The sequence below is a fragment of the Chelonia mydas genome, chromosome 5 (assembly GCF_015237465.2).
Source record: "Chelonia mydas isolate rCheMyd1 chromosome 5, rCheMyd1.pri.v2, whole genome shotgun sequence".
Lineage (NCBI taxonomy): Eukaryota > Metazoa > Chordata > Testudines > Cheloniidae > Chelonia > Chelonia mydas.
The window spans coordinates 88,554,561-88,568,930 of NC_051245.2; the positions used below are offsets into that span (position 1 = coordinate 88,554,561).

General features: G+C 44.5%; 1 protein-coding gene across 11 annotated transcripts in view; it reads left to right on the forward strand.

Annotated features, from left to right (window-relative positions):
- The window catches only part of AGTPBP1 (ATP/GTP binding carboxypeptidase 1), a 167,029-nt gene that overhangs the window by 17,073 nt on the left and 135,586 nt on the right, over positions 1–14,370 (forward strand). For 2 of the 11 annotated variants that reach the window (XM_037901760.2, XM_037901761.2), the window contains exon 1: positions 12,813–12,981. The exons of 5 other annotated variants lie outside the window; for them this stretch is intronic. The gene's annotated coding sequence lies outside the window, so the exon portion shown is untranslated. Of the gene's footprint in view, positions 1–12,457; positions 12,982–13,010; positions 13,164–14,370 lie in introns of those variants that run through there. 4 more of the 11 variants (XM_037901763.2, XM_043547330.1, XM_037901762.2 and 1 more) reach the window with 4 other exon arrangements.

Below are 14,370 nucleotides of genomic sequence, written 5' to 3' on the forward strand. Positions count from 1 at the left end.
GCACTCTGCTTCAGTCATCCACATGACAGTTCAGGGCGCTATCATTAGGCCACCAGCTATTTTTTCCCCTTAAAATAAATCAGTTTCTGAAGATACAGATGTATTTTGTAAAAGCTTGTAATGTTTTGATGATTTCCATTTTACACTGCAGAATCTCATACTGAAATAGAATGGATTTTTCTGCGATTTATAAATAGACCTGATTATTTAAGTCCTACAGTGTGCAGTAAAAAAAAATAAATCCTGCAAAATAGTTAGTTTTGATCTCCATAAATGCAGAGACAGCTGCAGATTTTGGAGTACTGTACCCAATAAGATCAGTTAATCAATACAAAAAAAGAAGTTACTAGTAGGACTTGTCTATTTATCTCGTGTTACATTTTCCTCTTGCTCTGATAATGATTCTTAATGTCTGCACAATAAACAGAAACAAGCAGATTCCATTGGTGAGTTTCATCCTCACATTTGCTGCGGTAGCAAGAACCAAGATTCTCTGTATAGGCACTTAGACGCCAATTGTTTAATATATTAAAAAGTGCAGAAAAATAATAATAAATCTGTTACTTTGAAAAGGGTTACATGAAGCATAAGCAAAAAGGCCAATAAAATTTATCAAATCCATCATGGGAAAAGGGGTCACCTGCTGCAAACTATTATTAGTAAGCTTTCCTCAAAACTGGATTCTTCATTGTTGTTTTGAAGGTCACTCCTTTCCTCTTCAGGGAAAAACTCAAAATAATGCTGAGTTGTTTCAAGGCCTAGCATTGCTTTGGAGACCCCTGTCAATTTAAGTAATTGAAAAATGCAGCTATATGAAAGTGCGTGAAAATCCAGTTTCTATGGAAGGTGTACATCAAATGGAAGGAAGATGACCTTCAGCTGAGCCAAAGTCTATTTTAACTCCTGCTGATCTTGAAACATACCTACATAAGGCAGGTTTTACATTAATTCTGTTGTGACTGTTCCCAGATAAACGATCTGATCCAAAGCCCATGGGACTGAATGGAAAGATTGGCATTGACTTCAGTGGTTTTCAGATCAGTCCCCAAGGTACTACTCAGTGTGATTGAGGGAGTCAGAATCTGGCCCATTGTAATGAATGAAAATGCTTACATTGCTGCTCAACATGAGTAAATGTGGCAAAATATGACCCTTGGTGCACAAGCTGCATGACTGGGGTCTTCAGTGAAAGTTCTTACCGCTTATAAAAATGAGGCTTCTTATTTAGGTGCCTAATTTGGGGTATTCAGGTTTGAAAATGTTAGCCTTAATGGTTTATTATGTGTATTTGAAATGTGCACATGCCTTTCATGCACAATGGTTCATTTTGAAAGCATAGTACAAAAATAATTCACAAAAAAGTGGAAATAAAATCCTTGAACATGAGAATCTTCCCATGTACAACTGTACACAAAATAATTCTATTGCTCTGTAAGCAGTGAGCCAGTATATGCAAGAAAAAATACGATAAATCACATTTTACTTAAGAGGCTTGGAGGCTTGGATTGGTCACTTGGTGGGTCATTCATTTATAATACTATGTCAGAAATAAATAATAGCTGAATGGACCACAGATGTCAAGCTGAACTGAAATGCTTTTGTATGCGTTGGAAATACAACACATATTAGAGCAAACAAAAGATCTTCTTAGAGGTGAAAAAATAACAGAGGCTATATTATAAATCTACCAAGTGATATAAGGGCAAAAAGAAATGACATATCAAAAGAGATAAAGAACAATCAAATGTATTCACAGAGACAGAGATGAGTGTTTGCTTTCAGAGGAGAGAATAAGAACTGACAGCAGTAATTATTGTCTGGAAGTGACTAGCTTCAGTCACTATATAGAGCTATGGAGTAGATGAGGGAATTATAATGATTAAAATGTTAGGTTTCAAATAGAAACTGAGAGCGACTAGGTGCTTACAAGGGAATCTGAAGAGCAGGCAGAATCTTCAATCCGTAGGTGTCAGGTCTGTGTCCCATGAGGTGCTGAGTGCCTCCTGCAAGGTGCTGTGCACCCTCAGCTCCTACTGAAGTCAGTTACACAGTGGGAGTCAGGTGTGCCCATGCCCAGCATTTTGCAATATTAAGCCCTAAATCAGGTAGGCTTTCACTGGGTGCATGTGCAATTGTAGTGAACGAGGAAATTTTTTATATTTGTATGAGGTATATGCATGACTCAGTTTATCCATTCACTTTGTTGATTGATATGCACTGTGACAAGAGGAATAAGAGCTAGGTGTTTGAGTTAGGTAGCCACCTGCATTGGTAGGAATGGCAATCAAGAACTGAATGGGATCAACACATATGAGTGGAAGACGAATAATTGGAATATTAACTCTGAACAGCTGGCAGCCAAGGAAGGAGGAGATATGCAAACAGTGGGGCTGCAACTCAGAACAAAGACAGGAACTGTAAAGTGACTGTTTTTAAGGTTGCTTCTGAGAAACACGGAGAGAGACGCAAGATGGTTTCAAGGAAAGCCTGGCATTTGGCGGGAGGGGACAACTGCCTCTGCAGTAAAGACTCTGTCTTATTCATGGCTTTTCTCTCAGGCCTTATCTACAATTGTGGTGGTGTGTAGGATATGGGTAGCTACATGCTACATAGAAAGACAGGCTGCATCCACACTGCAGTGTGCAACTACACAGAGCAGCGAAAGGTTCTAGCAGTGGGGATGCGATGGAGAAAGGTTGTGGCAGTTCCTTCCTGCCAGTTTTCTCTGTTGCCTCCTGCTGTCAGGCCATTTCTCCACTGCTGGCTGCAGCAGAGAAAGGCTCCCACAGCAGGAGGCAGCAGGACGCCACACTGCTAAAAATAGCAGTGTAGACATGGGTGGGGTACGGCTTGGGTGCGTAGGGTATATACACCACGGGTTCTGATGTCTCACCATCTACACTGCTGTTTAAACCTGTGCTAGCTGGGCAGTGTCTGTACTCTACATGCTGCCATGAGTGTAGACGTACCTTCAGTACTATAGGTAATTTAAATGAAAAACTGATAGAATCCACTACTATTGTTTTAAATTAAGCAAAGTCCATATTCTCCTACTTGGAATTTCGTGATTGTTTTCTTGTCAGGTAGAGGAGCTGTAAGTGAATTCACACAGGAATTAAAATGGAGGATCCATCCTGAATCAGAATGCTGCTCCAATTGTGAAGGAAGCAGTTTTAAAGTATAAAATGGACCTGACCATGGCCAGTAGTTATTTAATAGGTGGAAGAGAACAATTATTCTAGAGGAATTACACCATATTTAGTTACACCTAATATTGCCCTAGATTTCACATTCCTGAAAATTAAATATTTATACTTAATTAATTTTAATGGAAGTGTGTGTGAATATCCATGTTACAAAATAAGAAACACCTGTCCATCACAAAACAGTAGGCTATTAATTCATTTTTTTTTATCTTCAAAAATATTGGAAAATTTGTTCACCAGATTCTGAACTGGCATAAACAGGCATAGCTCTACTTAAATCAATGGGAGAACAGAAACAGACAGCAACTGCTGGAATTTGTGGGTGCCAATGATACGGAGATGGCTGACTTGCTTTTGCATCCACGTGAAGATCTGCAAGAACACCTCATACAGCTCAGATGGTTTCACTAGGACTGTTATAGATGATGTCCTCATTAACAGTTTTTGGCTGTCAACAGACATTGATGTAGGAGTTTGCAGAAAGGCCGAACATGAAACTGACTGTCAGCTTCTGCTGACATAAGTGTATCTCCGACTTTGACGTCAACCAGTTAATGAGCCAAAAATTAGCCTGATTCATCCAAAAGCTCTTATTACAACTAAGTTCTCAGATAGCTAGCCATTCTGAACTGCTAAAGGTCATTAGACTGAAGTCCCACTTCCTTTGTCATCTGATGAGGAATGGTGCTGACCCTACCGGTTTGATGCTGGGCCCTTCAGACATCAGGTATGGGTCAGGGAGAAGATGCTCACAGCAGTTTGAGCTAAGAAAAAAAAGTGAGGCTACAATTAGAATCTTAGTTCAAAGGCACACATATTTGTCGAGTGCAAAAGCAAAGCCTAGATAGTTTTGACTTCAAAATGTCCTCAAATCATTGTGTAAGAAAGATAAGGAATCCTGGTGGTTGTCTCAGGCAGCCAATTTAAAACAGGCTGGTGCCAGGCATAGGGTTGCCAACTTTCTAATCGCACAAATCCCAACACTCTTACTGCACCCCTGGCTCTGGCCCTGCCCCTGCCCCTTCTCCAAAGCCACGCCCCATTCACTCCATCCCTCCTCCCTCCATCGCTTGCCCTCCCCCACCCTCATTCACTTTCACCAGGCTGGGGCAGGGCGTTGCAGTGCAGGAGGGGGTGTGGGCTCCAGGGTGGGGCCAGAAATGAGGGGTTCAGGGTGAGGGAGGGGGCTCCGGCCTGGGGCCAAGGGGTTTGGCATGCAGGAAGAGGCTCAGGGCTGGGGCAGGTGGTTGGGGTGCAGGAGGGAGTGTGGGCTCCACCTGGGGGTGTGGGCTCTGGGGTGGGGCTGGGGATGAGGGGCTTGGGGTGCAGGAGGGGATCAGGGCTGGGGCAGGGGATTGGGGTGCAGGTGGGGGTTTGGGGTGTGGGCTCCAGCCATGCGGTGCTTACCTCAGGCGGCTCCCAGAAGTGGCTGGTATGTCTGGCTCTTAGGTGGAGGGACGACCAGGCAGCTCTGCAAGCTGCCCACGCCTGCAGGTGCTGCCCCCTGCAGCTCCCATTGGCTGTGGTTACCATGGGCGGAGCCCCTGTGGCTGCTCCTGTGAGTAGGAGCCAGACATGTCAGCCGCTTCTGGGAGCCGCGCAGAAACAGGGCAAGCAGGGAGCCTGCCTTAGCCCCACTGCACTGCCAACTGGACTTTTAGCGGCGCTGACCGGAGCCATCATGGTCCCCTTTTTGACCAGGAGTTCTGGTCATGCCCAGGCATGATCTCCACAGCCTCTATTCAACTGTGGGGTCTGTGGTGGAAGTTGGCACCAGTTTGCCCAGTAAAAAATCGGGATGGCAGCATCAGCCAGAGTCTGCAAGATTTATTGTATTGATGCAAAGATCATTTCAAGATGCTCCTCAGTTGTCCATTGCCTACAGTCTCTGTTCCATTTGAGGAGGGGAAGGAAGTTCTGGCAGATCCACCTTCCTTCAATCAAAAAGAGATCTGGATCGCAGTCCATAAGCTGAAGTCTATGAAGGCACCAAAAATTTTTAATATCACCCCTGAGTTGCTGAAGAGAGGTGATAAGTATTGTTGTATTATGGCTACACTGACTCTTCCACTCCATCTGGAGCACTAATATTATCCCTGAAGACTGGAAGGAAGGGTGTTATCCTGCCTCTGTTCAAAAAGGGCACTAAGGCCAAGTGTAGCAACTGTAGTGGTATTATGCTACCACTTTAAAAGGCTTTGTTTCTGTCTTAATGTCTCAAATTAGCGATGCATTTTGAGGCACAGGCTGGATACTCAGTGTAGTTTAAGACTTCACTGTCAGCCAGATCTTTACCCTGAGACAGCTGAGAAGATGTCTGAATATAATAAGCCATCTATGCAAAACTTTTTATAGACTTCTATCAAGCCTTTGATTCAGTGCATCGAGCAAGCTTGTGGGATCTGATGAAGTGACTCAGCATCCCTGGGAAGAGAGTGTCATTGACAGAAGCGCTCTATAATGGAACAGAAAGCTGTGTTCAAGTCATGGTAGGTACACGGCATCCTATTTCCTTGTGAATTTGGCAAGGCTGCATCCTGTCACCATCATTAATATTGGTATTGATTGGTTGATGTGTAAATTTGAGGAGGCAGCTGTCTGTGGCATTGAGCTGAACACCATTTTGCTTCAAGCCCTCAGATATGCCGATGACATTGCCTTGGTGGTTCATTTGGTGAACCATTGCAGCAGATGGCTGATCTGGTCAGGGAAGAAGCAGCATGCATTGAGTTGGTTCTTAATCTGGATAAAACTATATTCTTGGCCATTACCATCAATCAGCCTCTAAATAACAGCTAGCTTAGCATTAGCCTGTCCAGATGGGATATCAAGCAGGTGGCAACTATTAAATACTCAGGAATCATCATAGACAGTGATGGAGGATGTTTGAAAAATCTGGATGCTCATATAGCAGCAGCTGATAGCATGTTCAGAACTCTTCAGTGGCCTCTGTGGAGTCATTGTGACATCAAGCTTATCAAGAAGCTGTGGATCTATAGAACTAGTTATATGAAATTTATTATACAGCAGTGAAACATGGGTGGCTGAGGCAGGCTGAAGAGTGGTGGAATGACATTTTAGATTCTTATCTTTGTCAGCTGCTTCATATTAACTGGCAGGACAAGATCAGCAATGAAGATATCTGTACCCGAACCCAGGAACTGCCTCCCTTAGCATGGGTTTGGTTTCAGCAGCTTTCCTGGTATTATTAGGATGGAAGACCAATGAATCATGAAGTTCATTTACCAAGCTACACAGTGAGTGATCACTTGTTTGCAAAAGCTTCAGTGGCATGATAAGATCACCAGTGATGGACATAGACTCAGGGGTGAAAGTAACTGAGGACACTTACTGGTATGGGGCCGGGGGGCCTCCGGTCCCCAGAAGGGGCGGGGCCTCGAGGGAAGGGGCGGGGCTGGGGGGTCAACATCCTCCAGCCAGCCCTTCCATGCTGCGTGGCCCTTGCCGCCCGGGGCTCCCGTTGATTTAAAGGGCCCGGGGCCCCAGGAGAGCTGCTCCCTTTGCCCACCCCCTCCGGGGGGGGGCAAAAGGGGCAGGGACATTAAAGCACTACAGGGTCCTTTGCCGCGGCAGCACTTTAATGTCCCTGCCCCTTTTGCCTCCCCTGTTGGCGGCCCTGCCAGTACGGACCCTACCGGCAGGGCAGCGGACGGGGGGAAGGGGCAGTGACGTTAAAGCGCTACCACGGCAGCACTTTAAGGACAATCCTTTGCCACGGCAGCACTTTAAGGATGTTGTCCTCCTCCCCCCACCGAATTGGCAGCCCTGCTGGTAGGGTCTGTACTGGCAGGGCCACCGACAAGGGAGGCAAAAGGGGCAGGGAGCGCTTTAATGTGGGCTGGGTATGGGCCGATGCGGGTTCTTACTGGTACGCCGTACCAGCCGTACCAGCTCACTTTTACCCCTGCACATCTAGCCAGACTGTCTTTAGGACCTAGCTAGAGTTCAATGTGAATGGCACCTGATCTGCAAGGAGGCTACATCTCTTTGGGATTTGCCTTGATGAGGAGGACAAGGACTGAAGTTAATGGAATCCCATGGATTTTCACAAGCTGAGAATCTAGCTCTATCCTTTTACATACAAATTCTTTACATTAAAATATTTTGGAGATGTTCCTTTATTCTCCTCTCGAAGCAAAAACCCCACCACTACACCCTTGTAGTTATTTATGATTGTCTTAGCGTATATAGGTCCCGATCCTGCAAATCTGAATGACTTGAGTAATCCTTACTCAACCAAGAATACTACTATTTATGCAAGTAAGGGTCAAAGAATTAGGACCTAAACACTTTTTAGAAATTGAGTCCCTGTGTTTACTCTTGTCATTTTAGTTATCACACCTGTTTTTGTATCAAAAATATATCAGATTAGTGTGACATATCTAGTTGTGTGAACTCATAATGCCTACTTCTGCTCCTCTCATCACCACTCCCCAAAGGTACTTGTAGATTGCCTTTATTTACTGTGGTAATTTTCCTGTAAATTCCTGGATCTCCCTTCTTATCATATACATTTGTAACAAAAATTTCTATACACATACTAAAATAAGGGAATTAGTCTGCAGTGTTGCACATAGATATGAATTTCTTTTTGCAGAATATACTCTACGACCTTGCACTGTATTATAACGGCTGTTAATTTCAGAAAATAGCAACTGGCTCTGCATAAAATTTGCACTTGCAGGCAATAATGTAATTTGCAGTCGATTTTGAACAACACAAATTTAGTCTGTTCTAAATGAAAGAGAAGTTAATTATATTTTATAGTAACTTCATGCGTGTTTTAAATGAACAGGCACATGTGATTTTCTTTAAAATGCTTGTAGGATGATTCAGAACCAAAAGAATAATGAAGCATCTGGTTACTTTGAACACAGCAAATAAACTTGCACTTAGAATTGTACTCTACTCTGAATGTGGCTTTCAGTCTTCCCTTACTGAACTCCCCAGACACATTAGTCATTTGTATGTATCGTACTGTTCCAAAGCAGGAACAAAACTGGAGCCAGATCCTCTAACTCCTTATTCATGCGAGTAAGACTTACGTGAGTTGGTTACATTGGAGTCAAAGGGACTACTAAGGTGAATAAGAGTTGCATGATTGGGCCCTAATATTGCACATCATTATAAATACAGAGCATATATTTAAGAAACACTGTTTAATATTTTCCTAGAAATAGCTTTCAAAAGTAGGAACACTTTGCCTACTAAAATACCTGGGTTTTACAAGTAAAAGTGCCAATCTTGCAATCAACCCACATACAGAAGTTTAATTGCAGTAAATGGGAGTTTCCATGTAAAAGGCTTGCAGGATCATATATAATTAATATGAAGGTGAACAGAAAGGTTCATACCTGCTGAAACCTTTGTTCACAGTTATATTTATCTCCTGCATTAGTTGATGACATCCCAATGTCAATAATTGGTTGGTTGATTACAATAACAGGAAAAACATAGCAGGGAGTTTCATTCCATGTGCTGCTATAGGGTACTGGCTAATTATGTCATCAACACTTGCAGAAAAAACACAGGACCCCCAGTCACATTTCCATTGTAATCAGTGTGTGAAAACCCTGGTTTGATTTCAATAGTAGCAGGATCTGACCCTTTAACCCTACTTATATGTGCTTATAATGATTTGGAATTTTAAGTGATTTATTTATTTTTTTAAAAAGTCAGTTCAGGTAATGTGGGGAAAGAGGAGATGACATTGAATGAGAGAACAGGGTAGACTAAGAAGAAAGGAAGTGAGAGTGATCAATTAAAAGTGTTATTTCTTGGTAATGACACATTATTTGTAAGAAAATAGAATGTATAAAATAACGGTCAGATATTAAATGACAATTTGCCTGGGACTGAAGTCCTTGGGCTTCAACTTTGTGCCCCCCACTCCCCTCCAGGGCTCTAGCTGGCTCAGGCTTCTATCCCCACTTTTGGGGTCATATAGTAATTTTTATTGTCGGAAGGGGGTCGCGATGCAGTGAAGTTTGAGAACCCCTGTTCTAAAGTATGCTAGCCTGGAGGTGGCATAGAACTAACTCTAGAATCAGGAAATTGCATCACTGTATATTTTTCATTTTTTCCTCTCTCTCTTTCTCACGTGAAAGTCTCACTTCTTCCATGCACTTCCATACTACTTCCACTGCTGTCTAAGGGGACTCTAATTTTTAAAACAAAAAATAACAAGAGAGGCATACAGAGTTATTGTTTAACTCATTTCTCTTTATAAATACTTTATCTTTACAAAGTATACTGTGATGAACAAACTAATTTTGGACACATTTACCTACTGTTTCACGATACTCTCAAATAATTCTCCAGTAGTTTTGAATCTTTTTTTAAAGATACTTCAAATTTCAAGATGCCACAAACTTGTAAGTAAAAAACATGAACAACAAAAAGTCTAACAACCTATTTACAGTGTGATATGGTTACAAGTGCCCCCTCTCTATCTAGCCAGGTAGAATAGAAAGCATTTTAGGAATAGGAATCCATCTGATTCATTATTTTTGTGTACTCATTATATTCTAACTAGTAGTGGGATGAATGAGTGAAGCTCACATGGGAGGTAACAGATGCACGTTTAGGTGGCTTGCACTATATGGTTACATTTTTTAGGGCTAAATTCCACACACACATATGTATGCAATTCCTTTAGGCTTGAACTGGAGTTCTGCATGTGGGTCTGGGGGCTTAGTTTCAGACTCAGCTTTTATTTACATCCAAATAACCCTAGTGAAAGGAATGTGGCTGCAAGGATGTAAAAGAGGACACAATCTGACCCATAATTTGGTCCTTAGAATTTTATCATTTATCCAAGCCTTTCAGCTATTCTTATCCACATTATTCTTATTATTCAATCATCCATTTGTTTTCCTGTAATTCCCTACGCTAAATGACACTTCATAATTTTATAAGTGTTGAAGATCAAAACAAATGTTTGTAAAAATGAACCAGATCAAAATGTCCTATACCATTTTTGCTTCAATAGATGACGGTTCTTTTATTTTTCTATGCAATCAAAAAATGACGCTACTTCTGTATTATTTATCATTCACACATAGCTGCCTGAAGTCTTATCTTCTGAAAGACTGGCTATCACTTAACTAAAATGAACTGTTTTTGTCAACTTATTTTTAGCTTTCAGAATGTTTCAGTATATTTTTATCTATACTTAAGCTGCATGTTTTACTCATTCTTTGCTGTCCTCCTGTCATCACCTGCTATTTCTATCTTTGATTATCTGAGCCAAATTTCTACCTATTCCACAAAAAAAGGCTGGGAAATGATGGTGGGGCCAGCCTGCTGATGTCTCCGGGCAAGAGTTAGAAGCATACATGAGAAGGAATTGAGGCTGAGAAACAGCCCAGCGTTTTGTGAAAACACTTAAGGTCTGACACATTTTTGTTGAATCTCAGATAGGGTTTCCAGGCTTCCTGATACTGAGCCAGTATGAGTCAGTCAGGCAGCCGGGAAAACCAGCTGGCCTGGCAGCCCTGCGGTTCCTAGGCCTAGGATTCCCTGGCCCTAGGACAGTTCATGTGGCTGGGCTGCCCTGGAGCTGGTAGAAACCAGGATCTGCAGTAGCTGCTACAGAGACTCTCCATGTCAGTTTCACAGGTCAGTTTCATGATACTGTTCAGTGGTGGGCAGCAGTGAAACTGCCATGAATTATGCCAATTTCATGAACCAGTCATTTGGGATCATCCTTTATCTAACACCATATTTCTGGAATGAAGTTTTTCAAAGTTGCCAGTTTGTGGGAAATTTAGGGGAGTGGAAATTGGTTTTGACCTGAATTGGACTGAAATGAAATTTCAGAATGACAATTTTCTGTGAACCAGAATTTCCAAATTTCAACTAGCTCTACTTGGAATACATCATAAATTGCTTGAGAGTCCTGTGTTGAGCATGTCACAACATCTGGCCCTAGAATTTTTATCAATTTCCTTTTGCACCTAGCTCCATCTTTAAAGAGCTTGCTGAAGAAGGAAATAGGGTTCTTTTTGAGGCAGGCAGGGTTTTTACAGCTGGGAAACTGAAGCACCAGGACATTAAGGTCAACATTTTCAGAAGTCACGACTAATGTTCAAAGCATTTTAGGGACATTAACTGATTATCCTCTTAATCAGGGGTAGCTAACCTGAGCCTGAGAAGGAGCTAGAATTTACCAGTGTACATTGTCAAAGAGCCACAGTAATACATCAGCAACCTCCATCAGTTCCCCCCCCCCCCCAGCTCCCAGGGCTCCCACCCACTAGCAGCCCCACCGATCAGCGTCTCCCCCTCCTTCCCCACACCTTCCAATCAGCTGTTTCGTGGCATGCAGGAAGCTCTGGGAGGAAGGGGGGAGGAGTGAGAGCATGGCAGGCTTGGGTGGGAAGGGGTGGAGTTGAAGGCAGCGCCTTTGGCAGAGCCAGGGATTGAGCAGTGAGCACCCTCTGCACATTGGAAAGTTGGTGCCTATAGTTCCAGCTGCAGAGTCGGTGCCTATACAAGGAGCCTCATATTAACTTCTGAAGAGCCGCATGTGGCTCTGGGGCCATAGGTTGGCCACCCCTGCTCTTAACACTCCTGTAAGTTATATATTATTATCCCCCTTTTACAAATGGGAAAATGGAGAAAGAAAGGCAAAGTGATAAGTCCCCAGCCACACAATGAATCAGTAATACAGCCAGAATGAAAATTTAGGACCCCTGTTCCTCAAACCCTTGCTCAGTTCTTTACACCACTCTTCCTTAGCTCCACAGGTAGTCAGCAATTGGAGCTCCCCTTGACTTCCGTTGTAGTTGTGATTGCTGAGCACTTGCAAAAAGAAAAGGAGTACCTGTGACACCTTAGAGACAAATTTATTTGAGCATAAGCTTTCATGAGCTACAGCACTTGTGAAAATCATGCCCGATATGTTTTAAGCTATGCACCCATCAAATGAGTAACACAGAATGAGCGGCTACATGCAGAATTTTTGGTGTGACTCGCCCAGTGCCATTTGGGCACGCTATGGAACACATAGACTCCAGGTCATCTGGGGTGACACACAAATTGTAAACCCTAGGCTCATCCTTTCTCTTTTTCCAGTTCTTTGCTTCATTCTCCACACGTCTTCCAATTTCTGCAATCCTGGGACCTTCCTCACTAGCAACCCTGATTTAGCTAGAGCACTAACCATCCTGGGTACAGGCTGAGGCAAGGGTCAGTCCTTAAGGGAAAAAACTGTGCGCGATCACATGAAAGGCTGCACCACAATGCATGCACGCAAGGGGGCTGGCCAGAGTCCCCTTAAATCTGGTTCTCTCATTGCTCGCTAGGGGGTTTCTTACACCTTCCTGGGAAGCTCTGGTATTGGTCGCTGGCGGAGGCAGGGCCCTAACCCGGGCTGACACCCAGCATCCCCTCCCCCAAGGCCCACCCGTGGGGACTGGCCCCAGGCATGCGGCTCTGCAGTTGGAGGCCGCCACCCTGCTGCGTGCACGCGCCTCCATCGGGACTGCGCGCGCGCGCGGGCGGGGAGGGAGAGGCGGGTGCGTGGTGACGTCTCCGGGACGCCGACAGGTTCCTGCCGCCGCCGCCGCCGCCGGGGTTTGTATGAAAACATCGGGGGCGCCGCGCTGGAGCCGCGCCCGGCCTGTCCCGGCCCGCGGGTGACTCCGGCTTCCCGCCGGCCCCTCTCGCCCGGCTGCGACGGGAGGTGCCGGGCGGCGGAGGCCGAGCCTCGCGGACCGCGGCCGCTGCCCCGCCCCGCCCCGGGGTGAAGGTGAAGCCCGGGCGGGCGGGGCGCGGACAGACACAGAGAGACAGCAGCCCCCCGCTCTCTGCCCGCGGGCTGGGGGTCTGGAGCGCAGGTGGCTCTCCCGGCTGCACGGCGCGGCCGGCGGGCGTGTCCGAGCCCGGGTTGCCAGGGTGGGAACCCCTCGGTCCTTTCCACCGGGCTGACAGGTTCGCGGGGCCGCCGGTGGGACTTGGCGCGCCGTCGGCCGGTCGGCCTGGCTCCCGGTGCGGGGCGGGGCGGGTCGCTGCTAGTGGTCCTAGGAAATGCTTTTAGGGCTGCCGGGGTCCTGTGGGGTAGCCCCGCCTGGCTGTTGCTGTCCCGCACCCTCGCTATGCGAGGCGGCCAATGTCACGGAGGTGTTAGTTGCGCTCTTCGGCTCCGCGAGCGAGCAGCAGTGTGGCTTTTGCAGTGGAGTGTCCTTAGCAGCTGTTTGGTCTGGGCTGTTATCCGGTCATCTTCCTGATACGAGAGCGGGTTCTTTTGAGCGCTTGCTTGTTTTTTGTTGGGGTATTTTTATCTAGTGAGTGCAACTGTGGCCGGGCGTACTAGGTTACACAACTTGTTTCCATGAGTGCATTCTCGCTCTCCTTCTGATTTATAGCACGTGGCTTTTTTACATATGTATTTTGGTGCCAAACGTTTTCTGGTGATGTTAGATGGCCCTTGAACAAAAGTTGTCCCACTCATAAAGCAGAAAATTGTGCCTAATACTGTATTGCCTTATCCACATTTGTATTGCTGGCCTTTCAAAACTTCCTCTCATGACTCCACTAGGCAAACTAGTGTAGGTATTTGTATAAATGACCACTGTTGAAATAACACTTAGTAAGTGCACTTAGTGGTGTAAAATCCATAGATTTGTGTCTCAGTAATAATATTTTGCACTTAAATAACACTTATCTCTGTTCTCCCTGCCCCCCAAATTGAAGTGCTGTGAAATTGATTTGTAGGAACTCAGAATAGATTACTGGTGACACTTTCAAAAGTGCTTAAGTGCCTCAGTGAGGCTTTTAAGTTACTTAAGTATCTGGTGTAATACTTTCAAAAGTGCATAAGAGATGCATTTTTTGAGACTTCTGTGTGTAACAAACATCAAGGTTCTCTGTTTAGAGAATCAAAGTTGAGCTTTTACTCTCTTCATTCTCTTCTAAGTGTAAGATTTTAGTTGTAAATTTTGGGGCAGGGATCATATATTACTATATGTTTGTACAGTGCCTAATGCAATGGGGACCTGATCCTGATTGGGTGTGGGTCTTCAGAGGCAATTGTAATACAAACGTTGATATTGAGGGAAATAGAAATATGTTCACTGTGATGGGAAGCTAGTGATATAATTTTAGAGGAACTTTCATACTTGAAAGACCTTAAGAAAAT